The sequence below is a fragment of the Tenrec ecaudatus genome, chromosome 2 (genome assembly GCF_050624435.1).
Source record: "Tenrec ecaudatus isolate mTenEca1 chromosome 2, mTenEca1.hap1, whole genome shotgun sequence".
NCBI lineage: Eukaryota > Metazoa > Chordata > Mammalia > Afrosoricida > Tenrecidae > Tenrec > Tenrec ecaudatus.
Window position 1 is genome coordinate 15,572,112 of NC_134531.1, and position 27,225 is coordinate 15,599,336.

Below are 27,225 nucleotides of genomic sequence, written 5' to 3' on the forward strand. Positions count from 1 at the left end.
AAGCCCACAGGAAAGAAGCACACCATACTGTGTGATCCAAGGATTGTAAATAATAAGATCCAAACACAGAGGAGGAAGTACTACCATCGCCTAAGTTTTAAACACCGGGTTTGCAGTACACTCTGGATGATAGTGGTAGCCCTCATCAATTAGCAGGGCCCCTTCACTGCATTCCCAGTGAAACCCCCAGGTCCATAGACTGGGAACATGAATAGCCCTGATATTGGACAATGAGCATCGTCAAATGGATTTCAGCAGTTGTCCTTAGGCTGGATTGTAACTCCTTATCCTTATCTCTTCCTTAGGACCCATGGTGAATTTATTCTAAATTTGAATATTTTCTGTTTTCTCTTAGGTCGAAGCCTTTCTCTATTTTATAGGTAGATGCTTATCTGCAGATATAGTTCATGCTCCTAACCCCTGTGTGTTGTTCAAGGTCAATGTAATTAAACAAAACAAAACAACAAGCCTATATTAAGCCAATAGTACTACTTATTTCTTTAGTGTTCACGAACTTACCTCTTTCCTTTCTTCCCTTTCCCCTTTTCTCCTCCTCTCTATCCTTCCCTCCCCTCATTGTTCTCCTCTCCCTTTATCTACCAATCTACCCACATATCTATCTATCTATCTATCTATCTATCTATCTATCTATCTATCTATCTATCATCTATCAATTATTTCTCCTCTCCTTTTCCACCCTCCAACCTTCTTTACTCTGCCACCAACTGCTTCTCTCAGAACCCGGCTTCTCTGCTGGGTTTGAGAATCCATTGTAAAGACCCCAGAGACTCACAAACAATAGTCACGGTTCTGGGAATTTATGAGGGAGGTCAGCAGGTGACATGATGAGGATACGAAATGTTAGGGATACAGTTATTTTTTCGGCAATCCTTCTTCTCAGCCCTGCAGGCAGGTCTACCCCCTTGGCAGTCCTCAGTGCCTGAGCACCTGGTGCCTTGCCCTCTGCCTTGCTCAAGCAAGTGTTACAAAGTTCCTGCAGCTCCAATAAAACCCAAAGATTAGCCCTCTCCTCGCAAAAGCAGTGACCCGGGAAGCCCACGTTCTCCCTGCTGCTCCCAAGTCTCCATGTCAGGACGCCAGGTCTGAAAGATGTGCTCTTCTTGGTGGTCATGAAATTCCCTGGCTCCTGTTTCTAGATTGACCAGTGTTCACCTTGGACCCGCTCACCTTCATTGCGTGCTCTCAGCCCGTCTTCTGGTGGGGGTTACAAAGGCTCCGGAGAGGAGAGCTAGCTTATGTCATTCAGCTCGGCCACAGTCATCTACAAATGTAATGATCTTCTTTTCTCACGTGGGGACATTGAAAAACGAGGCGGAAAAGAAGTAGACTCTCTTGTTTTAGCAATCCATCCACTTTATAATGATTCTGACATTTACTGAGATCATCAGAAGGCTGGATATGAGAAGCTGCCTGATGAACTAGCGGGCAGCTTTGGTGTGGAAGTCTTGGAAGAGAATGCACACGGTTCCCTCTCTTGGGAAGCAACTAGTGGGCTTCGTTTCTGCAGAAAGACACAAGGAAAGACATCTCGAAGAGCTTCACATTGGCAGGGGACAGAATTGGGAGGAAAGCACATATGAAAAGCCTCATGATAGAAGGCCTTTATTTCAAGTGTGGTTGAAGGCAGCTGACTCATTGGATAGCTGAAGTATTTGTGGCTTGAGTCATGGCCGAGCCAAGAATCTCGGAGTCAGTAAGATTCTTTCTTCCTTGGGCTAAAAAACAAAACAAAAACAAAAAAAAAACAAGGGTCAAGTCAATTCTATTCCATTCTTTCTTGAATGTTTTCTTCTACAATGAATTTGACCAACCTCAAATTCCTCAAATCTAGCAGGAATGCTCAGTGTTTTTGTAACCTCGATTAACTGTGAAGCGATTCCAAAGGAGAAGGCAAACCCACACGGGGCAGGAGACAGGGGAAAAAAGAGCTAAAACAGGAATCCCGTTTTATTTCCTGTTAAGTGACGAATGCCTGACAGATGATGTCGTCGCCACATCTGATCTCTTTCTGCGGAAAGACGTCCTTCACCCAGCTGGGCAAGATATCTGGACCTTAAGTGTGAAGCAACTAGTTTGATTCAATGAACTATCTCAAGAAAGTCTTAAATGATTTGGGTTTGATCTACCATAACTTTGTCTTCCTGGAGTTACATTGACTTCTGACTTTCCTGGAAGGGATCAAGTGATCATTTATGAACCAGATGTGTTAGTCTGGGTTGACTAGAGGGAGACAAATTCATTGACACTCATATAACTCATATATGTGTAAGGGAGAACTTTATATCAAGAATAATTATGCATCAATAAAACATCTCAGCCCAATCCATATCAAATCCACAAGTCCGATATGAGCCCATAAGTCTGATATAGCTCATGAATTCCTCTTCAGACTCACACAGAGCATGCAATGACACAAATGCAGGAAGATCTCAGGCCAGTGGGTGCAACGTCTTGTGGACTAAGTGGCAGTGGAAGCATCTCAGCGCTGGCGTAGTTCTCCATGTGGCTCCCTAGCTGAGTATGGTTCCTCAATAGCAAGGCGAAAAGAGAGAGAGAGAAAGTTCCCAGAATCCTCCTGAGAAGGTCATGCCCACAAGGAGGCATCATCAGGCTGTTACCTGATTGATAAGCTAGTCTCCACCCTTTGCTCTTAATACTCTCAAGTTGACAACAGATTATGTAACTGCCACACCAGGATGGGAATCGCCACGGCTCAGGAGTTGCTGTGTTCCATGAAATCTACGGCTGCTAGCTGAGCAGGTACCAGGTAATCTGAGAGGTGCCGTTGAGTGTGAGCAAGTAAAAGTGCTCCCTGGTCCCGGACTTCCTGGGTTTAGCTCCTGTGTGCCTTACTATCCCAGGGCTGCTGTCACAGAAACATCACAAGTGGCTTTAGGGAACAGAAATTTGTGTTCATTTTCTGAGTCATGGAGGCCAAACATCCAAAATATGGCTTTGACTGTGTGGATTCCTTCTAGGAACCTCTCTCTTGGGATCTGATGCTTACCAGCATCCCTTGACCTTTTGTGCACGGACATGGGTCCTTACCTGACACGTCTCTGCTCTCTCTCTATTTCTTCATACTTATTCTGGCTTTTTAAGGGTTTACCCTCTACTAGTATAACCTCATTAACACAACAGAGAAACTCCTCTTACCAAACAGGACAACGTCAACACATGCAAGGGCCAGAAATGGAACTTTTTTTTTTTTTGAGGGGGACAGAATTCAATCCTTGAGAAACTGTCCTGACAAATGGAGTCCTGGGATATTTGCTGTCACCTTGTTGCCTCGGTGTTCTCAGGGTTAAAATGGGGATACTCTTCATTGCCTTACCTTACAGGGTTGATGTGAGTAGATGATGTGAAATATAAGAAGAGTTTGGAACAGTGCTGAACGTGCAGTATTATTGCCATGAATAGGTGCTCCCGGGGAGGAGGAGATGGCTAACGTGGTCCAGGGGACAGCTTGTGTGTTAGTTTTGGAGCCGTGACTCAGAGGATCTTGCGTTTGCCTTGGAGAGCGCAATACTCCATGGCTGATAGAAACATGGAGAGTGGAAAAGAAAACACTGGTGGTATGCATGCACCTGGTCATGGATTTACCGTGTCTCAAGTATTGGGGATACCAAGTCAGGGAAGGCATGCTCTTTGACCTTACAATGCTCAGTCTAGAGCATGGATCCCCGAACTTACTTGGCCCACTGCCCTTTTTCCTAAAAAAAAACAAAAAAAACCCCAGACCTTTCTGGAAATGAAAACATTTGTGCTATAGACCATCACGAAGGATGAAGTGTAGGTGTCTGCATTTGCCATGTCCTCTGTATTGTTCCAGCAACATCACTCACTTTGGGAAACAGTAATCTAGAGTAAAGACAGTTGTGTGAAGAGATCATTATTGTGCAGCATGCCAAGGTAGAGCCGTGGAGAGGTTATGCAGAGACCTGGCGGGGGTCCTCCAAGTGTTCAGGGAAGAGTGTTTAGTTGCAAACCTGGAAAATACCTACTAAGACAAAGACGGACTTTTAACAATCTGAAGCATTTCAGCATATGTCTTTATAGGACAATGATTCCCTCTTTCCTGTATTCTGTCTCTTTGGAAATACAGCCAAGAAACTGTTAGCATGCATCTCTAAGAGAAATGAACAATGATGCCTTGCTACAAGAAACACCTGGTCCATCTTCAGTTGTCTCATACATGTTCCACTAATTCTCAGTTTGTTTGAATCAGGATACAAATAAGAGCAGGCCTCGAGATGAGATGGGCCTCAGAATCTGGGTAGATTTAACCTCATCCCTTTTTAAATCCTTGTTGTTCAGTTGGTGAAGGAAGTGGGTTGTTTCTGCTGTGAGTTTGCCGGAGATGGATTTTGCTGGTTGCACCTCTGTGGTGTTGTAGGATGCTTCCCTCCATCCCATGTATTTATTTATTTACAACTCCTTACTTCAAGCTGTGGGAGCCACGGCAGTTTAGTGGTTACTCATTGGGCTGCCAACTGCAAGATCAGAAGCTAGGAACCCGCAGCCTCTTTGTGGGAGAAAGATGAGGCTTCCTGCTCCTCCGTCTTGGAAATCCACAGGGCAGTTCTACCCTGTCCCATCGCCTCACTATGCGTCGGAATCAAGGGGATGGCAGTGAGTTTGAGTTCTGAGTCCACTCTATGAGTTGGCCTGGCTCAATGGCAGAGAGAGAGTTCCACCTGGAGACTCACTCAGAGTCAGAGACGATGTGATAGGCTGCTGTCGCCAGGTGTGTGGCTTCTGGTTGTTTCTCTTTTTGAGACATTGTCAGCTGTGGATGCTCAATGGCTACGTCCATGCATCCAACCAGACCCTCCCCCTTCCTCCTGAGCTGATGTCTCCCAGGAGAAATGGCCCCTTACTTCCCATTTGCTCACCCAGTGGTACAGTTCTCTTAGGAAAGACAAGTATTGATTGAGAACCCATATTAACAGCTGTTTGGGGCCACTGCTGGGTTCCCAACCTTTAATGTCAATAAGACTCTATTTATTGTACACTTTTACTAACACAGGAAGGTGAACCCGGGCATTTTTTATAAATACTTGATGGAAGCGGGAGAGTTTTCTACTTGACAGCTATTAAAAAGACTCATCCACTCTCCCAACCTTTTAGTAGTACTAGGTTTGTTTTGTTTGAAAGCATTTACAAAAGATAATCTCACTAAACCGAAACCCTAGAGTACATCTGATATCATTTTAGTTTTCCGTGACCTACTTACTACATGGTAAGATTTACAGTCCAGGCGCAGTGCTTGAGCAAAGTCCGGTTTGGGTTGTTGGCTAAAACATAAAGCTTGGCCCAGGCAGGAAGTGAAACCATAACAATCCAAACTGGCTCAAGGTTCAGTTACCACTAACACCAGTTTGTCCTTCTGGTCTGAAATCAAAGAGGACTTTGGACAAGGGTCGCATCCTAAAAGGGCACGTGCTTCCTAGAAGCCAGAGGAAGAACAGGTTCTGACCACGTGTGAGGATGGCTTGACGAAGCTCCTCGAGAAACAGACTGAAAAGGATGCTGGGATTCCCTCCACACACGCTCTGAAGCCCCTCATAGGCAGGATGAGTAAACTACCTATACACCAGCACCAAGTCTCATCAAAAATAGAATATTGAAGATATTAGGTCATAGGACAGTTTAGGCATCCTGCAAAAGTCCCTTTTAAATTTAGTCCCGAGTGAAATCAGCTGTTTGGGTTTGCCTGGAGACATTGACAACCTCTGAGCTGTTGGAAGGACCCCTGAGTGACCTAATTCCCTCCTCCTCCTCCTCCTTCTCCAATGGGAAGTGGTGGTCCCAGAGCCCGACCCACTTTCCTCTTGCCTTCGTCCTCCAAATCACTCCACTCCTTTGTTCTAACACATTAGACCTATTCACCACTTCCTTTTTTAATGCCTCCACAATTCCTTAATATCTACAAAGAGAGGATTGATCCCCCCCGCCCCCGCCCCTCGAATACGCCAGTAGGAAACAGTGGGGTGTGCGTATTGGACCAACCCCAATTTGAGGAAAAGCCCACAATGGATGGATTGTCTTTCTTTCCATTCTTGATTTGATTTTCTTGGGGTGGGGGGGAGCATTTTCCTTTCTTATCCAGATTAGTGTGACCTCAGCCCGAGACAACTATATATTACTTTTAACGGCCGAACTTGAATGTCGCCTGGGTTGGGTTGGTGGTTTTCCATGAATGGAATACGATAATCCCCATGGAGTCACTGGAGTTACTTATTACTCTGAGCCAGATAAAAATACTTTGTCGGCGCTATCATGATGTCGTTGCCGTTTCTTTTCCTTTTTTTTTGAAATACAGCTGAAAATGGAAGCGCCGTGGGGTTTAGAAATATGCATGAGACCAGTCTCTGCTTTACTTAGCAGCGTGCCTCCCGCAACCAGGGCTGGAATGAAAACATCTGCTCTGGTTTTCCCTCCACAGGTAAACTTCGGGAGCAGGGGTTTCCAGCCAGGCTTTTAAGCAGGGATCGGATCGTGTGACATGCGCAGCCACAAAGTGGAAACGCCCTGGAGGGTGAAACGGACCTTCTCTTATCACACCTATAGACCAACAGCCACAAAAGGAGTTGTTGAATAATGCACACTCGCTGAAGGGGTAAAGCAGGGCTGTGCCTTCCTAGCTGAAAGGTCCCCGGGGAGGGCTGAGGACGAACCTAATCCTTCCTTTGTCCGAGAGCTCTTCTCAGCCACCCGGCCCCTGGGGAATGTTTTTGCTTCAGGGCTGATTAGGTGTCTTTTGTTAACAGGCTGTCCATAAACGTCTAAGGACTTCCTAGTGTTTGTTTATGAAGAGATAGAAATGGACTCGCAATCTTGCTCTGATTCTAACTAAATAAACTTGTTCCCAAACCCAAGTGGGTGTTCGCAGCAGACGGGGCTCTTCTTGTTCCCATGGATGTCACTTAGGATCACGTGCGACCGCCACGCATGGTCTTGTGATGGCTCAGCCACAGAAGGTTTCTTTTCATTTTAGGAAAAGAAAGGCACTATGATTCTTCTCCGGAAGAGATCTGGTTTGGGTGTCAAGACTGGTCCTCGCACATGCTTTGTCCATATAGTTCAGCTTCTTGGATTTTTCCTCAGCATACAGGTTGAGAAAGATTGGTGGACAAACACCTTGCCCGCCTTCAAACCATGTAATGTTCCCTTGTTCTAGTCCAACGATTGCTCCTTGATTGATTTTAGGCAAAGTTTATGACTTGCGGGAGACTGGCAGGCAGGCTCCCGGCAGTCCCAAAAGGGCAAAGAGAGCCGGAAAAGAGCAGTCTGGTTTGGCTGTTACTGTGATGACGAAGTGGGCGGGGGTGAGGATTTTCACGATGGGCCAGAGCTTGAGTGGTTTGAACTTCCCAGTGGAGCCAAAGGTAGGAACACCCAGGGTTTCTTATCAACCGGCCCAAATATGAGACAGAAGAGGAAGGCGGGATACTAGGACTTGACAGCTGTCAGCAGTCAGACATCAAGGCCAGGCTTAGATTCTTTATCTCCCAACTCACTCGGATTCTAAGGCACTCCAACCTCAAAACCAATGGCCATCAAGTTGGCTCTGACTCTGGGCCACCTCCCAGGTGTCAGATGAGAACTGTGCTTCCATAGGATTCAGAGGGTGATTTTTCACAAGCGCACTAGAACATTCTTTCCATGCACTGCCAGGTGGACTTGAACCGTCCACATTTCAGTCAGCAGCTGAGCCTGTTGACCATTTGTATTGAGACAGAGATCCACGGGCTGGTGCTTTGAGACAGAACCACGGTATGCAGTCCCCTTATTAGATGCTCAAGAACAACAAAGAGCCAGGTCAGCACCGCCAGTCACGTGCAGAAGGGACCAGCATAGCCTATACTGACACTTCGGATGGGAGGAAGCAGAAACCACACATCTATCAGTCCCGAGAGCTGGGCACGATGTCATCTTCTGATCCCCTTTGTGGAATCAGAATGCACAGAAGACTAATTCTCGTGCTGGATCATCCTGTGAGGAGCACTCAGCAGACACCCGTTTCCACCTCTGGCCCAGGAGCAGGTGCCCACCTTCGTTCGGCCAATAAAATACGGCTTTCCTGTCGCTTTCAACAGCTTTGGGTTTCGGTAGCTGCACACCATGAGGCCTTGGACATAAAGGGAACAGTACCAGGCAGGAACTCCAAGGGACTGAGATGTGGCAGATGCTTTCAGATGGTTAACAAGCACTGCTAGGGAACTGATGGCTTCTGATGCTCTTTGGAAAACGTCTGACCTTCTGCCCAGTATTTCATTTTAGGGAAGGACATTTGAGGAAACAACCCCCAACGTGTGTAGTGGTGGTTCGCTGATGACGCTAATTTATTTCTCGTCCATGTAAAATCTAAAATACCGTAGGTGTTCTTCATCAGCAGGTGCGGTTCAAAGGGTGGCGAGCTTCCTTCCCTCTCGTGTTTGTGCCAGTCAGTGTGCAGCTTCCGACGTCCCTGGGCTCAGCCGAAGCTGGTGGCACAGAAAACAAGCATGGGAAGGCGTCCTTATCAATTTGGTCAGGAAGCCACCAGGATTCTTTTTATCCACACACCTTTGGAGAACACTAGCCGCCTGGCTTCATTGGCCCTCTGAAGGTTGGCCCTGCTACTTAACGGTTTCCCAATCGCAACCCTGTACACAGAGAGCAAGTCCCGCCCACTTGGGTGGGCAAGTAACAATCTCTACCAGACATCAGAATGAGCATCCTGAGGGCTTGGGCCACCCCAAAGATGGCTGCTTAGAGGGTGCATTTTTGCATCCATAATTTGTCCAAGCAGCTTTCAGTGATGACAGCTTGGCTTAGGTATCTCTGGTGTTGCTATAGCATAAACAATATAAGCAGATGGCTCTAGCAAATTAGTCAAGTTGGTTTCAATGCTTGTCTGCCCCAAGTAGATCAGAACGAAGCATTGCCAGGTCCCATGCCATCCTCACCATGACGGCTGGGCTGAGGACCATTGTTGCAGCCACTCTGTTCATCTATCTTGTTGAGGGTCTTCCTTTTGTCCCCTCTGGCTTTCTGCTTTACTACCTCGGTGCCCCCTTTGAGGAAGAAGTCTGTCCTGAGAACATATCTTAAGTATGTGAGACAGTGTCTCCAGGCTTGCTTCTAAAGCACGCTCTGACTGGTCTTCTTCCCAGACAGGTGTGCTGCTTCCTCTGGTAGTCCACGGCCCTTCCTCCCATCTTGATGCGGCATACTTTGTCCATGTAGTTCAGCTTCTTGGATTTTTCCTCAGCATACAGATTGGGAAAGATTGGTGGAAACACCTTGCCTGCTTTCAAACCGTGTAACATTCCCTTGTTCTGGTTCAAGGATTGCTCCTTGACTGAGGTGTAGGCTCTGCATGAGCACACGGACGTGCTCTGGAATTCCCATTTCCCCCAAATCATGATCCACACGGTGGGATGCTTTTGTACGGTCAACAGAACCCAAATAAACCTCTTTCGGATAGTCTCTGCTTTCAGCCATTAGCAATGATATATCTCTTGGGCCATGCTTTCTTTGAACCACCTTGAATTTCTGGCAGCTCCCGACCAATGTGCTCCTGCAGTGGTTTTTTAATTACCGTGAGAAAATTTTATTTGCATATGATATTAATGATGCTGTTTGATAATTTCCACATTTTATTGGATTATCATTTTATTGGAATAGGCACAAGTCAGGCTCTCTTCCAGTTGGTTGGCCAGGTAGCTGCCTTCTAAATTTCTTGGTGTGGATGAGTGAGTGCTTCCAGGGCTGCACCAGCCTGTGGAAACATTTCAGTTGGTAATATGTCACTTCCTGGGGCCTTGTTCTTTGCTGATGCCTTCCGTGTAGCTTGTACTTCCTTTAATACCATTGGCGCTGGACCATGGGCTTCTTTTTGAAGTAGTTGATTTGTCATTCCCGCATAGTGAACCATATGCTTGTCTGAACTCAATGTCCGATACCAATCCACCCACTTCCACTCTCTAATGCCTAGCATGCCATCTTTATGCGTTCTACTTCATGTTTGATGCCGTCCCATTTCCCTAGATCTATACTTTGTACATCCCATGTTCTGAATATTAATGGATGTTTGCAGTTGTGCCTTCTCATCTGGAGTCATGCCCCATCAGCAAATGAAGGTCCTCAAAGGTTTACTCCACCCGCTTGGTGAGGGGCCAGTCTCCTTTGAGGAGGCAGCTCTTCCACAGTCGTATTTTGAGTGCCTTCCAAGCCAAGGGGCTAGTCCCTCATCTCTCATACGACATCTCACAACGTTCTGTTGTCATTCAAAGCTTATTCATAAGGTTTTCAAACGCTAATCCCTCAGAAAAGAACAAAAGTATTTTCTCTCTTGGTTTCTAATCACAGCTTTACACCCTCCACCATGTTTTGGTTCTTTTTGCCCTTGACTATGCTTGTTCTCCCTGCATGCCCCCCACTGTCCGTTTCCTCTGTGCCCTTCTTCTTCACTTTCCCGCCAAAACAGTTTGTCTTTCTAAGCCATTTGGTTCCATGACCTTCTCTTCCTTGGTCATCCAGGGCTGTTCACCTGAATGACGTGGCACCCGGGCAGCCGGGCTTTCAAAGAATAGTCATAAAACCTCTCCCTTCCCCCGCCCCCTTTTTTTTGGTTGAGGTTGAGAATGTGAGAGGACGGTAGGAGAAAGGGGACGCAGACTAGAGAGGCATCGGAGACGCGTCCTCTCGAACACTGGCGGTGGCTATCCTTATGAGGACGAGGTTAAGGAGCTCTCAGGGCCTCTCGACCCATGAGTTAGAGACTTCAGACGAAACCAGAGCTCTTCCAGTGCGGTGAGGTAGGAAATGATTTTTAAAAAAAAATCTTATTGTGGTGAATAAATGTGAAACAAACATGTGTCATCTCGATAATTTCTATGTGTCCAACTCAGTACTGTTGATTAGAGCCATCAAATCATGCAACAATTCTCACTATCCTTTCCCGTCTCTCCATCACCCTTAATATAAACTCACTGTCCCCAACCCCAAACTCCCCCATGCCCTCCTCCCTGCCACTCCCTGTCATCACCAGTCATCCTCGGGCTCTGTGTTCTTATGTGAGTGAAGACACACTGTGTGTCCTTTTGCAGGGGACCGCTTTCACTCAGTAGGATATTTTCAAAGTGCATCATGACTTCCTGTCTCTTTAGGGCTGAAGAGTGCTCTGTTCCACTCATCTGACACACTGTGGGCATGCTGGCAGCAGAGACCGGTCCCTGGAGAAAGACATCCCGTTTGGTAGAGAGGGGACTGATAAGAGGACAGCCCTTAAGAAACTGCATTGACACCATGGCTGCAACAGTGGGCTCAAGAATGGAACAATTGTGAGGACGGCACTGGACGGGGTACTATCTCATTTTGTAGTATACAGGGTCGCTATGGGTCGGCACCTAACAACAACACTAGCAGTGTTCCATTGTTGTGTACATAATGCATTTGTTTATCCATTCATCTGTTGTTAGAATTGTCCCTACCCTCCCAACACACACACACACACACACACACCCTCACACACACACACACACACACACACACACGCTCTTGTGAAACTTGCTGCAGTTGACATGGGGCTGCAGGGTTCTGCTTGCATTCCTACCTTCTCTTCTTCTGGGTGTGTGAGGGTAAGTAAAAGATGATTGCCATAAAGATTTCACTTTATCGGTGCATGGGTTTGTTCCAAACAAAACAGGTACGTGCATCTTTGTGACCAGTGGGTGCTGTAGATAGGTCCTTTCACTAATCCATTTGTCTCAGTCTCTCTCAGTGACTTTAAACAATACTTTGTGAGGTGGAAAAGAAAAAAAATTAGGTCAGTGCTCGTATCAAAAAATTCAAATCACTCAAATCACTGAAATTTTATAGCAAGTTTACAAGAATGTGGTCCCACCTAAAACAAGAGTTTGTATAAGAGCAAGCACTTCATGAGAGTTCAGAAGACCTCAAGGATGAACTCAAGAGATGCCCGCTCATAAAGTCGTGATTACTGTTTCGGGAGATTCCAGAAGAGGTCATCTAGATGGACATAGGATGACCCAGGGTGTTTGTTATGAAGAAGGTTTAGGAAAACGGACAACTGCGTTGGTGAGAAAAAAGGCCAGGAAAGTTGTGCCAGGGAATTTCTTCCCATCCTGACAAGGCCCCCGCTCCTTCTTTGAGGGCGGCCAGGGCTGTCTTAGGGGGAATTTTGTGGGAAATCACACCTGATTTGCACTAAACCCCTCATCTTGTCCCTTCACATTTCTTTTTGTTCCTCCAACTCAACATTGAAAAGGAACACAATTTGAGTTTGTCAAGGATTCCAAAGCTGCCATTTTGACGGGATCTAAATCAAGGAGCACAGAACTCTTTGGGAGAAAAGTAAGAGTGGTTGAAATGCAACTTTCAGAAGTGTACAGACCTAACTAGAAGATTTGTTAAGAAACAATATCTTCACTTTTTGATATGTTGCGTAATGACAGTTCCTAAGACTCTATAGCAATACTTTAAAAACAGTTTTATTGGCATATAATTCACATATCATACAATTCAATAGTGCCATCAGATCAAGAAGGGTTGTATGAGCATCACCACAATCAGTTTTAGAATATTTCCTTCATCCCGTACCCATTGTTATTAGCTGCCCATGTTCCCCTCATCTCTCCCTGCACACCCCCAAGGAGCCATGAATCCAGTTACTGTCTCTATAGATTTACCTATTCTGGATTTCACATGCAGAAAATAAATTTAAAAACAGTAACAAAAGAATCTTAACAACAGTAACAAAGTAAAACAGATAAAAACCTCAATAGAAAAGAAAACAGAAAATATTAAAAACAAGCAAATTTAAAACAGATCAAAAGGGAGATAAAACGATAAGGCATTAATATTTAACGTAACTCTTGTGTTGGTGTATATTGTTATCGCTGCATGTCTGCATGGAAGGGATAGGCAGGATAAACAAGCCGGAAGAGAGAACAATGGGATGATAGTTCCTGGGGAAATGGAAGAAGGGGAGGCTAAGGAAAGGAAGTGGATGTTAACAAGCCCAGGGACAAGGGAATAACAAGTGATCCAAAATCAGTGGCAAGGAGGGTGTAGGAGGTCTGGCAGGGCTGGATCAAGGACAATGTAAATGAGAGGAATTCCTGAAACCCAAATGGAGGCTGAACATGATAGTGGGACAAGAGAAAAGTACAAAGAAATAGAGGAAAGAACTAGGAGGCAAAGTACATTTATAGAGATCTAAATACAGGCATATACAGATGTAAATGTATTTATATACAATGAGGGGGATTAGATCTATGTATGTATATTTATAGGTTTAGTGTTAAGGAAACAGATGGACAGTGGGCCCTGTTCAAGTACTCCCTTAACATAAGAACACTTTGTTCTAATAATTCAGTAGTCTGAGATGCTCACCTTCCTCGCACGATCCCTGAAGAGAATGAGTGCATAATCAAATGTGGTGAAGAAAGCTGATGGTGCCTGGATACCAAAAATATAGCAACTGGGGTCTTAAAGGTCTGAAGATAAACAAGCGGCCATCTAACTGAGAAACAACAAAACCCACATGGAAGAAACACACCAGCCTCTCCTGACATGATCACTGAAAACAAATCGGGTGCATAAGCAAATGTGGTGAAGAAAGCTGATGGTGCCTAGCTATCAAAAAATATAACATCTGGGGTCTTAAAGGCTTGAAGATAAACAAACGGCCATCTAGCTGAGAAGCAACAAAGCCCACATGGAAGAAGCACACCAGCCTGTGAGATCACGAAGTGTCATAGGGATCGGGTAGCAAGCATCAAAGACCAAAAAAATCATAGCATTGTGAATGAGGGGGAGTGTAGAGTGGGGACCCAGGGCCCATCTGTGAGAAATTGGACATCCCCTTACAGATGAGCCAGTCAGGGTGCAGTGTAGCAATGATGAAACATACATTTTTTCTCTCGTTCTTAAATGCTTCCTCCCCCCTAGTATCATGATCCCAATTCCACCTTACAAATCTGGCTAGACCAGAGGATGTACACTGGTACAGATAGGAACTGGAAACACAGGGAATCCAGGACAGATGATCCCTTCAGGACCAATGGTAAGAGAAGTGACAACGGGAGGGTGGAGGGAAGGTGAGGGAGAAAGGGGGAACCAATTACAAGGATTTACATATAACCTCCTCTTGCAGATGGAGAGTGGAGAAGTGGGTGGAAGGAGACATTGGACAGTGAAAGATATGACAAAATAATAATTTATAAATTAGCAAGGGTTCATAGGGAAGGGAAAAATGAGGCACTGATACCAAAGGTTCAAGCAGTAAGCAAATGTTTTGATGATGAGGAAAACAAATGTACAAATGTGCTTGACACAGTGGATGTATGTGTGGATTGTGATAAGAGTTGTACAAGCCCCCAATAACATGATTTGATTAAAAAAAGATTTAACACAACTGCACTTTCCAATGCACTCTGCATGACAGCAAGTCTATTCACACCCCTGGTCTATGGTCAGAGGGGATTCCCCAGAAGCTTAATCCACATTTCCCCCTTAACCTAATTTTTTAAAACTGAAACAACTTTGAAATGGGTCTAAAGGGAAAAAATGACAAGATATTATATATTTAAACTATGTCTGCCATAATCAGCTTTACAATGCTCTCTGTCTGATAACAAAACTATTGAAATCTGTCACTGATGATCCGAGGGGATCCACCAGACACTTAATTCATGTGTGAATCCTGCAAAAAGATTTCATACTTCCACAGTCATCCATATCCCCCTGCCAACCAGGTGTTCCCAACTTACTCTCTGCTACCTTTCCCTCCTTAGGTTTTGGGCGATATTATTAATAATCCTTACATCACATAGGCTAGTGTGCTGCCTCTACGCAGACTTCCATATGAACGTAGTTGATGCCCCACTTAGACAAGCCTTTAAGACACCACATGATATTCCTTCTGATGGCTGGCATATCCAATCTCTTCACCATACTTGGTAGCAATATATATTTTTATTAACCCTTGTGTATCCATGATTGGGATTGCTGGGTCATATGGTTTGTGCTCAAGTGTTTGAGGACATGCCAAACTGTTTGCACAGGGGATATACCCTTTCATCTATTATGCTTGGAAAAGTTTAAGGCAGCAACAAGGAGGAAGGCCCTCAGGATTGATGCAGTGGCTGCAACAAGAGATTTAAACATAGCGATTGTGAGGCTGGTCCCTGACCCGCCAGGGTTTCATTTTGTTGTACAAAGGATCACTACGAGTTGGAATAAATGTGATGGCACCAAAAGCTACATCAGCATACGATTTTACATTCCCACCTATTGGATGAGGGTCATGGAATCTGGTTTCTCTCTTAAGGATGCATCATTTCAGAAACATTTTGGCTTAAAACATGGAAATATACATTCTTTTGCCAATCCTTGATGGGGAACTCAGGAATTTTTAGTTTCGGTCCACTGCTTTGAGTTCAGTGCCATTTTTCTTGGGTAAACGATGTAAATACTATCTGAGAAGACATTGGTGATTCGGTGGTAGAATTGTCTCCTTTCATACAGGAGACCTGAGCTCAATTCCTGGCCAGGGCCTCTCATGTGCAGCCATCATTCATCTGTCAGCGTGTTAGGATTGCATGTTATGATTCTGAGCAGGGGTCAGCATAACAAGTAGAAATGACGGTGATCCGTTGAAAATCAGCCTGTGAAAACTGTGGATCACAATGCTCTGATCCACAGCCAATCACAGAGATGGCGCAGGGCAGGGCAGCATTTCACAGCCAATCACAGAGATGGCGCAGGGCAGGGCAGCATTTCACAGCCAATCACAGAGATGGCGCAGGGCAGGGCAGCATTTCACAGCCAATCACAGAGATGGCGCAGGGCAGGGCATCATTTCACAGCCAATCACAGAGATGGCGCAGGGCAGGGCATCATTTCACAGCCAATCAGAGATGGCGCAGGGCAGGGCAGCATTTCACAGCCACTCACAGAGATGGCGCAGGGCAGGGCAGCATTTCACAGCCTATCACAGAGATGGCACAGTGCTGGGCATGGGGTCACACCATGAGTCAGGGTAACTCAACAGCAGCTGAGAATGGTCTACTACCCCTGAGCTCTCAGTTCAGCCCCTTATATTGGAGGGAGCACTCATGGCACCCGTGACACAGGACATCATTTTGTGGATTTTATGACTCTACCTTTAGTCATCTGTGGTTGCCTGGCCCATATTACCTTGACAGTAACTGCTTACTCACTCACTTTCATTCCATCTGTCTAAAGTCTTCAATTCTTTGTGTGTTTTAAAAATAGTTCTTTTGCTACTCAGATTTCATAGCACTCCACTAATTTAGTTAAAAAAACAGGAAGTCCAATACATCTGATAAGATGGGGAGTGTATACAAGCAGCTTTGGAAGACACTGTTGGACGTGAAATGCGTGACTGACTGTAAGAGACGAGCTTACTGGCGTCAAGCTTTCAAGCACACCATGGGAACTCGGGCAGTGGGCCTCAGGGATAAACTGGAGAGTGCAGATTAGTCCAACGAGTCAGCTAAGCGGAGCCCTTTGGGAAAGTTGTCTCTGCTCTGCGGTTCACAAAGCGGATGCTGGCTCCAGATTTGAAATATAGAGACTCTGGCCCATCTTCATAGCATGGAAGTGACTGAAGTGGGTGAGTTGAGATTTTCTGATAAAAAACTCCTCTGGCATCCACATTTGCCCCCAATCATGTATTAGAACATAAGTGCATGGAAGTCTACTGCGGCAGCGGTGTGGCTTTCGGTGAAACATCACTGTGTACAGGCGTCATTTTTTTTTAAATGTTTTATTAGGGGCTCATACAACTCTTATCACAGTCCATACATATACATACATCAATTGTATAAAGCACATCTGTACATTCTTTGCCCTAATCATTTTCTTTTCTTTCTTTCTTTCTTTTCCCTTTTCTTTTTTTACATTTTATTAGGGACTCATACAACTCTTATCACAATCCATACATATACATACATCAATTGTATAAAGCACATCCATACATTCCCCGCCCCAATCATTCTCAAAGCATTTGCTCTCCTCTTAAGCCCTTTGCATCAGGTCCTCTTTTTTTCCCTCCTCCCTCCCCGCTCCCCCTCCCTCATGTGCCCTTTGTAATTTATACATCATTATTTTGTCATATCTTGCTCTATCCGGAGTCTCCCTCCCCCCCCCTTCTCTGTCGTCCCTCTCCCAGGGAGGAGATCACAAGTGGATCCCTGTAATCAGTTCCCCCTTTCCAACCCACTCACCCTACGCTCTCCCAGCATCGCCCCTCACACCCTTGGTCCTGAAGGTATCAGCCACCCTGGATTCACAGGCGTCATTTTTAAAGATTAATATGGAATTCTACTGCGGCAGCGGTGTGGCTTTCGGTGAAGCATCACTGTGTACAGGCGTCGTTTTTAAAGATTAAAGTGTAGCGTTGCTCTGAGCCATAATCGACTGGATGGCAGGGAGTTTGCTCTGGGAGTTAAGAGAAACAGGCGGCACATAAGTGTGTTACTAGTGTCTCCTTTAAATCAGCCACCTGAATCCACTCCGCTGCCAGCGAGGGTTTTGGGAAAAACAAAATGCTTCCAGGGGAGAGAAGAAAACGTTTTTGTTTTAATGTTTGTCTGCAAATGAAATCCAGGACAGGTAAACTCCAGAAAGACAGCAAATGGAGTAAGGGGTTCTTGGGGATATGGCAGGGGTGGTGTGGGGGGTGGGGAGGCCTGGGGGGAGGGGGAATAGAGAGCTAATTACCCTGAAGACAAGAATGAAGAAAATGTTCTCTGACTGACTGTGGTGATGATTTTACAACTCTTCTTGATGGGATTGAACTACTGAATTGTAGGAGATGTGAATTACATGCCATTAAAACTGTTGGGGGGAAAAGAAAAAGAAAGCGTCTAGGGAACAGCTAGTTTTCTGAAGAGAGTGTTACTGTCGGTGACAGAGGCCCCCGCTGAAGCGGAATGTGACCACTTTAGGAAGCAATGAAAAGTGACGGATCGATGATGCCAATCTGCCATTTCTGAGAGTCCCTGGGTAGCCGAAAAGGTTAAGCACTGGACAACTAGCGGAAAGGTTAGCAGTTCAAACCCCACACCCAGAAGTGCCTTGGCCGACAGAGCTGGCGATGTGCTGCCCAAGAACGCAGACAGGAAGACTCAGTGAAGTTCTCTGCGCACAGGGTGTTGCCGTGACTTGGAATCTACTTCCATGACTGCTCACACCGCTGCCACCAACCACCCCCAATGCTGTGCTGGCTCCTGGGGCGCAGTCTGGGGGAAGTGAGTCATGTGTCAGCAGTGAACACGTCCAGCACACGACAGTTCTCCCGTTTTAGGAGAGGCAGACAGGAACCTGTCACCTCACCGAGGAGCCTTTTAAATGCCCGACCGTCATCTTAAAGGAGCCTTTCATTCTGGCGGAGGGCTGCGGAAGATGTCTAAGAGGCAGGTACGCTTGGGCTGGGTGTGGGAGGGAGAGTATGTGCTTGCCAGACAAGGAAGGTTGGGGGACACCCCCGGCAGGGAGCGAGCGGGCTGTGCGTGCCACTCCAGTGAAGATGCACACATGCTGGAGCCACCGTCTGCGGGTGGGATAAGCGGGGTGCGAGGCTGCGTGGAGCAGAGAGGTTCACTTTGCCTAGAGGGATCTGGTCTGGGTTCTTGTTTCCTAAGAGAGAACACTACCTCTTTGGAATTTTCCAAGGACTGGAGGTGCTGCTGTTATCTTAAGACTTTCAGATGACACCCGAGAGTGTGGTAATGAGCAGGCGCTGGCCTGGCCAAGAAGTCCACCATTGGCCTGGGAGCTGCTGACCTTGGGGAGGGAGTATAATTCACCATTGAGCCCAGGCAGAGAATGGGGGCGGGGAAGCTCCAGGGCCTTCCTGACGGGGTCCACGCTCCTCTCGGACATAAAAGCGCCCAGGCAAAACCCTCTCAGACTCCTACACGCCTCTGCATGGGGGTCCTTTTTCCTGCAATAAAACTGTAATTATACGTAGAGGACTTTCTGTGAGCCCTATCCCATCATGAAACCCGAGTGAGTAGTGGAAACAAGCAGGGTGCCTGAGGCACGCCTGGATGTTATGATTGCTGCCAGTGACCTGGGGACACCAGTCCCGGGAGAAGGACCTCCTACTTGGTAAAGTACAACAGCGAAGAGGAAGACCCCTGTGGGGCAGGGCATGATTTCGTGTGGCTATTCTGACGCGAGCCTTGTGTTTTCCATGGCCTCGTGTGCACGTGGATGTCAGACACTGCATAAGGAAGAGGGAAGGTACATCGAGGCGTTTGAATGACGATGCTGGTGGACGACACTGAAAGCACTACCGACTGCTACAAGAACAAATCTGCGTTGGAAGCAGTATGACCGAATGCTCCTTTAGAGGCAAGGGCGGGAGACTTCCTCTCCCGTACTTTGGACTTGTTGTCTCCGTTAGTGTGGGTTTACTAGAGAAACACATCCTGAGGCATTCAGATATGTGTAAGAAAGAGGTTTATATACAGGAGCATGTGAAAATTAAGAAAACATCCCAGCCCAGTCCAGTTCAAGTCCATAAGTCCGATATTAGCCCATATGTCCAATACCAATGTATAAAGTCCTCTTCAGCCTCATGAAACACGTGCAAGGATGCCGAAGGAGGGAAGATCACAGGCCAGGAGGTGGGACGTCTTGTGGATCCAGTGGCGTTGTAAGCCTCTCAGCCCTGGCAGGGGTCTCCACATGGCTCCTTCAGCTCCGGAACAATGACTGCCTCAAGGTAGCTTCATGTGGCTTCTCCAGCTCTGAAGGCAAGGGCTGTAGCAGCATAGCGCCATGTGTCTGGTCCTTAGAGCACTGTCTCTCAGGGAGTGAGCAGAGAGAGTGTCTCCCACCTCCCTGGAGGAAATACAGGAGTTCCCAGAATCCTCAGGAGAAGGCCACGCCCACACAGAGCCCTTATTGGTTATGACCCGATTGACAGGCTAGACTTCACCTCTTCACTCTTAGTCCTCTCAAGTCCCAAACGGACACCGGATTATGTAACTTTCACATTGTCAGAAGGGACCAGTCCCTGGAGAAGGACATCATGCTTGGTCAAGTAGAGGGGCTAGCGAATGGAAGGAAGCCCCTTAAAGAGATGGATTGTTTCAGTGGCTGCAACAGTGGGCTCAAACACGAGAACAATTGTGAGGATGGCTCAGGATCAGGCAGTGCTTCGTTCAGTTGTGCACAGGGTTGTTATGAATCTGATACAGACGCGATGGCATTTAACAACTCCAACAACATTCTACCCATCGTCTCTGTAACTCCCACCAAAGGGACTTTTCCTGCATGAGTCTGGGTAAGCAGGTTGGGGGAGACACTGATAGGATTCACCTGTGAGTAAATGTTAACGGACTCCTGTGAGGACCATCCTGCTGGATATAAAATGAGCCCCCTGAGCAGTAGGAAGGGTGGATATTACTCAGTGCTAAAGCTAAGACTGGAGTTGGTTCTCTGGACCCTGAGGCTCCTGCACAGTGAACCTCCTTGATCCAGAAGACAAAGGCAATAGCAGAAGAGCAATAGCAGTCACGGCACCAGGAGCATGAGACCGTGGTGGACTTCACAGTCCACAGAGCAAGTAAAGCTAGGTGCTTTGGGGCAGGAGACTGGATTATGGAGTGGGGTGCCTTTGGACACTTAATTGAGGATCTGGGCTTTCTGACCCACAGACGTGGAGCTGAGTGCCTTCAGACTGAGGCTTGCCAGAGTGGGGTACTTCTGGGCACTTAATTCAGGAAGCTGAGTTTGCTGACACACGGAGCTGGAGCTGAGTATTCGGGTTGAGGCTCACAGAGGAGTGGCATATGCTTTGAGGATTCATTAGCAGCCCCGAAAGACTTTTATAACATGTCCTAATTGAACAACTGTATTCCTGAGCATGTCTCACCTGCATTGTAACCTATTAACTTCCTTAAAAAACAAAAAAACACCTCTTTGAGGTAGTTAGTTTATTGTGCCAACCTGGCTCATAAACATATGTGGGGTTAATTAAAGGGTGGAGGGAGAAATGGCTCGGTGAGTCTCACCTTTCTAGTTCTCAGGTCTCTGGCTTTTTGTGATGGTCGGACCAGGGTGCAGCTGCCTTAGCAGTTCCTTGTTTTAGTTGGCAAGGCTCACTTTCTGCAAGACATCCCTGAGGAGAAGCCACATGGATCAACCCCGATGCAGCCCTGGTGCTGGAGCAGCCGTGTGGAGACCCCTGCCAGGGCTTACATGTTCACTGACTCGGCTTTCCTCCTGCAGTCAGCATTATAGAGTGCGTTTTGTGAGATGGAGGAGGACTTTGTGGATTGGTGTTGGACATATGGGTTAATGTTGGACTTGTGGACTTGGGCAGCACTGGATTGGGATGGTTTCTTGATGTGCACTTACCCTTGATATAAAACTCCCTTATACATGAGTTTCTGTGGATTTGTTTCTCTCTACAGTACCCAGACTCATACACTCTTTACTCATGAACATTGTCTGTGAGTTCTGTGTGACCATCGCAGTGAAGTATAGAACAGAGAAGAAAAGTAGAGATGAGATGGGATACCCTTGGTGAGATAAATTAACACAATGGGCTCAAACATAGCTGTGAGCCCTAAGAGTGTTTCCTTCTGTTGTGTGTAGGGTCATTATAAGCCAGCAAGGACTCAATGGCATCTAACAACAACAACATCCTGAAGGAGTAGAAAACCATCAAATAATGAAACTCATTGTCATTGAGTCGCTTCCCACCCAGAGCAACCCTATAGGACAGTAGAACTGCCCTGTGAGTTTCCAAGACTAACTCTTTATGGGAGTAGACAGCCTCATCTTGTTCTTGGGGAGTGGCTGGTGGTTTTGAACAGCTGACCCTGTGGTTAACAGCCAAACATGTAACCTACTGCACCACCAGGGCTCCTGAAGGGCCAAAAAGAATCCCAACATCTGTTGCCAACAAGTCAGAAGTGAGGGAGCCAACGGCTGCTGGAAGGAGGGGGTAAGCTTGTGGTTGGCACCCCGAAGAGATTGTAAAACACCCCAAATTTGCAGTCAGCAGGTCAAAAGTGAGGAGAGCGCTAACACCTCCCGAGCTTGTAGCTGGCCTCTGATGTCTTGAGTCTATGTGGCATTCTGAAAGACAGTGATCATCTAGCTTGGATGGTCTGACCCAGCTCTGGGGTGGCTACAGTCCATGAAAGAAGGGTCACATGGTCTTGGAACAGAATGAAAGAGTGGAAAGTGGGAATCCTTCATCTCTTCACAGATGGTGTCAGAAAATATTGTTTGGTGACATTGAGTGGGTTCTGATTCAAAATGACTCTGCACCACAGACACAAACACCATCCGCAAACACCTCTGGCCCTGTGCCAGTCTCACAATTGTTCTCCTGCTGGAGCCCATTGGTGTCGCCACTGTGTCAATCCATCTTTTTCTTTTAAAAATCCATCCCCCGCCCCAAACCATTTTATTAGGAACTAATCCTGACATCATACCATTCCATAGTTCAATCCAAATCCATTGTTTTCGCTGCTCCGATAACATACCAAGCATATAGCCCTGTTCTTCTCCAGGGACTGGTCTCCTGATATTGACCAAACTATGTGCAAGGAAGGCTCTCCATCCTGGCTTCTAAGGAGCATTCTGGTTGTATGTCTTCCAAGGAAGATTTGTTTGTTCTCTTGGCAGTCCACAGTCCTTTCGATATTTTGCACCAGCACTGCAATTCAAATGTACTGATTCTTCTTTGGTCTCCCCTATTCAGGGTCCAACTTTCACATGCATGTGAGGTGATTAGCAAGACCATGGCTTGGGCTGGACCTTATTCCTCAAAATCACAGCCTTGCTTTTCGACACTCTAAAGAGATCTTGTGCAACAGGTTCTAGCCAATGCAGAAAATGCAGAGTTGGGTCCATCCACTCAGGGGCCATAGGATTCAGAGGTGTCTCTTTCCGTCACCTGGTAGAAGAGAGGTCACGGGACAGTGTTCTCCAATCCCGGGCTCATTTCGCACTGCTCATTTCGAACACAGGTTATGCTGGCCAACCAATGCCGGCTAAGTCCAAGAAGATCCCTCAAGCGATTTCCATTGAGGGTTCAGAAATATTTTGTAAAAAATGTCATCTCTGGGGGCTGAGGGTTATCCTATGCCATCTGGTAATATTTATAGACGGCACTAAAATTATGCAGGGACAAAGCACAGACCGTTTCGGCGGGGGTGGGGGCTATTTTCATGTCATATGTGCTTATCTGTTGAGCTTCCCTTGTAATCCTACACTCTCTGCCCCACACCGAGATCCACGCTTCTGCTAAATATTGCACCAAGAGCTAAATGGAAATGCTTTTTTACTAAGGACCGGGATCAGCTCAGGCATTCGGCATTTAATATCTGATGAAGGTTTGTTTCGTTGAAAGCTCCTGACAGCTGCTGGCTCATCCATGCGGCAGAACGAATGAAGGCCACATTCCTCGTGGAAGCTGGGTCCCTTGAAGAGTAGGTACCATGTTGACGATGAGGATGGCAATTATAATAACAGCCATCTTTTATTAATTAGGTCCTGGTCCGAATTCCCTTCCACTCACAGAAATGCTGGCCACTGTTTTACAGGTCTGTTCATGGTAACGTACAGGTTTTTAGACCTCAATTATGTTTACGCAGCTAACAGCCCAGTGGCCTGTTAAGTGAGTTTGATTCATGGTGATGTCATGTGCACCAGAGTGGAGCTACGCTCCATAGAGTTTCCTGTGGCCGTGGTGTTTCAGAGGAGATCTGGTGGCATAGTGGTTACACAATGGGCTGCTAACGGCAAGGTCTGCAGTTTGAATTCACCAGCCGCTCCAGGGGAGAAAGATAAGACTTTCTACTCCCCTCATGAGTCACAGTCTCCAAAGTCCACAGGAGCAGTTCTACCCTGTCCCGTGAGGTCACTGAGTTGGCATCGACTCGATGAAAGTAGAGTGATGGATGTTTCAGAAGTAGATGGCCAGGCATTTCTTCCGAGGTATTTTGGGTGGACACCAAGCTCCAACCTGTAGGTTTCTGAGACTGTAACTCTTTACAGGAGTAGCAAGGTTCATCTTTTTTTCCAGAGGAGTGGCGGGTGGCTTTGAACTGCTGACCTTGGAGGTAGCAGCTTAATGTCACCAGGGCTACGCTAAAAGGAAACTAACTCACCTACTCACTCACTGCCATAGAGGCGGTTCCAACTCAGAGCGACCTTACAAGACAGGGTGGAACTCTCCCTGTCAGTTTCTGAGCCTGTAACTCTTCGTGGGAGTAGAAAGGCCCATCTTTCCCCCGCGGAGTGGCTGGTGGGGCACAGCGTGACATGTAACTGTTATGCCACCAGGGATCCTTAAAGGGAAATGTTGTGTGTTGTTAGGGGCCGTCCGGTCAGTCCCAACCCACAGTGCACAATACAATGAAAGACCACACGGTCCTCAACAATTGTCCCCATGCCTGAGCCCCTGGATACAGCAATGGTGCCAATGGTCCTTCCTCTTTTTCGTTGCCCTTCCACTTCACCAAGCATGATGTCCTCCTCCAGGGAGACCGATCTCTCCTGACCGTCTGTCCAAAGTATGTCGGACAAGGTCTCCTATCCTTGCCTCTGAGGGACACTCGGCCTTACTTCTTCCAAGACAGACCTGTTTGTCTTTCTACCAGTCCATGGCACTTTCAATATTCTTTTCCAGTACCCCAATTCAAATGTGTTCATTCTTCTTCAGTAGTCTTTATTCAGTGTCCAACGTTCACATGCACATGAGGCGGTGGGCTTGGGTCAGGCCCACCTTTGTCATCAGAGCATGGAAAGCCTTGTTTTCCAGTACTCTGAGGCGGTCTTGTGCAGCAGATTGGCCTAATGCAACTCATCTTTTGATCTCTTGACCGCCGCTTCCATGCGCAATGATTGTGGATCCAAGCAAAACGAAATCCTTGACCACTTCCATCTTTGCTCCATTGATCATGATGTTACCTATCGGTCCAGTTGTGAGGACCTACATGGAGTTGTAATCCACACCGAAGGCTGCAATCCTTGCTCTTCCTCGCCAAGTGCTTCAAATTCTCCTCTCTTTCAGCAAGCCGGGTTGTGTCATCTGTATATCACAGGTTGTTAAGAAGCCTTCCTCCATTCTCAATGCAACGTTCTTCCTCATATAATGCAGCTTCTTTTGAATGTTTGCTCAGTGTACAGACTGAACAAAGATGGTGAGAGGCTACCACCCTGAGAGCCACCTTTCCTGATTTTAAACCCTGCCGCATGCCCTTGTTGAGTTTGCACTCTTGAGCCATGTACAAGTTCCCCATAGGCACAATGAGTGAAGGTTCTGGAATTCTCATTCTCTCAAGGTGATCCATAGTTTATGATGGTCCTCAAGGTGATCCTCAGAGTCACATGTCTTTCCGTCTTCAATACAGCACAAGTCAACATCTGTCTGGCATTCTCTGCTGTCAGCCAGGCTCCATCGAACATTAGCAATGATATCCCTTGTTCAAGCAGAAGGCAAATTCGGAGAAAAGACCAAAGAGCCACCCTTTATGGGGTCAGGACCTGGAGCTGATAGTGTATGGGAAACGCCTGTCCTATAGTTTGATCTTTAGATTTCTTAATATGATCTTCCAAACCCGATGACATCTCTAGGAGTCAGTTGGACACAAGGGAAAAGCTAAGATGGCCATTTGGTCACACTGAGATGTGACAACTTCAGGAGGGAGAGAAGGGGAATTCCCACCAAGCAGGACGTTAGAAGGCCAAAACATCCTCTGGGCAGCTGCAGGGCCCACTGCATCCTCTGAGGCTCCACGTGCACCTCCTTCTCCTCTGGGCTAGCATGGGAGGACATCCTGCCACCCACTCACCTCCCCTACATCTGCTTCCAGCACCACACAGAGCCCTTTTAAGGCAAAGAAAAGAAAGCTCACGGGAAACACAATAAACTAACTACCTCAACCAGCGTCTCCATGAGAGAAAGGTGGGCTTTCTACTCCCTAAAGAATTACAGTCTCAGACACCTACAGGGCACTTCTACCCCGTGAGTCGTTCTGTGTCAGAACTGATCCAATAGCAGTGAGTGAGTGAGTGAGAGGCTAACTGCTGTGTACTCAGCCGCTAGACCTCCTAGGAACGGGTTGATTGAACCATTCATTCACTGTCAGCCCAAAGGAACTAACCAGATACTCACATGCTAGGGGCCCTGCTCAAGCCAAAGAGTCGGCTTTCATTGCTCTTGTCACAGGTGGCTCAAATGGCTAAGCGATTGGTGATTAACGGAACCTTGGTGGTTCTGAGCTGCCCAGAGGTGCTTCCCAAGAAAGGCTTGGTGGTTCTACTTCTCGAAGACCGGTCATTGGAGGCCCTGCGGCACCCAGCTCTACTCTGAAGTACCTGGAGTTGGAGCATCCCTATGGCAACTTGTGCTGGTGCTCAGTGTGTTCATTGTGGAGGAGGGGAACCAGGGCGTAGTCAGAGAGTGACAGCCTCACCGGTGGTTCTACAGAAGGGAAACTGCAAGCTACTGCAAGCATTGACAGCAACACTTGCATTTTCATGCCAGGAAGCTGCCAGAGGGTCACTCCAGATTCAAAAGAGGACATGGACCAAGGGCAATCATTGCTGATGCCCGATGAAGTTTGGCCCAAAGCAGAGAATACAAGAAAGATGTTTACTTGTGTTTTATTGACTACACCAAGGTATTTGACTGGGCGAATAATAACAAACTTTAGATAACTTGGGGAAGAATGGGAATTCCAGAACGCCTCATTGTGCTCATGCGGAGCTTGCACAAGGACCAAGAAGCAATTGTGTGAACAGAGTGAGCGAATACTGCATGGTTTCAATTAGGAAAGTATGAATCGGGGATTTATCTTTTCACCATACTAGATTAATCAGAGAAGCTGGCTTTTATGAAGAAAAATGCAGCATCAGGATTGAGGCAAGCTTATTAACAACCTGAGATAGGCAGGTGGCACAACCTTGCTTTCAGAACGTGAGGTGGACTGGGAAGCACTTGGTGATGAAAATCATGGACTACAACTCAATGTAAAGAAGACCCAAATCCTCACAATTGGACCAATAGATACTATTCTGATAAATGAAGAAGAGATGGAAGTGGTCAGGTATTTTGTCTTGCTTTGCTGCACAAAAACTCTTCAGAGGGTTGAAAAGCAAGGGTTTTACTTTGAGGGCGAACATGCG

The 27,225-nt window shown here is 46.7% G+C and overlaps 1 long non-coding RNA gene across 1 annotated transcript in view; it reads left to right on the forward strand.

Moving 5' to 3' along the window:
- The first annotated feature begins 18,080 nt into the window (after positions 1-18,080).
- The window catches only part of LOC142438865 (uncharacterized), a 35,576-nt gene continuing 26,431 nt past the window's right edge, over positions 18,081-27,225 (forward strand). The window contains exon 1 of the long non-coding RNA XR_012782818.1: positions 18,081-18,483. This is a non-coding gene — a long non-coding RNA (uncharacterized LOC142438865). The remainder of the gene's footprint in view (positions 18,484-27,225) is intronic.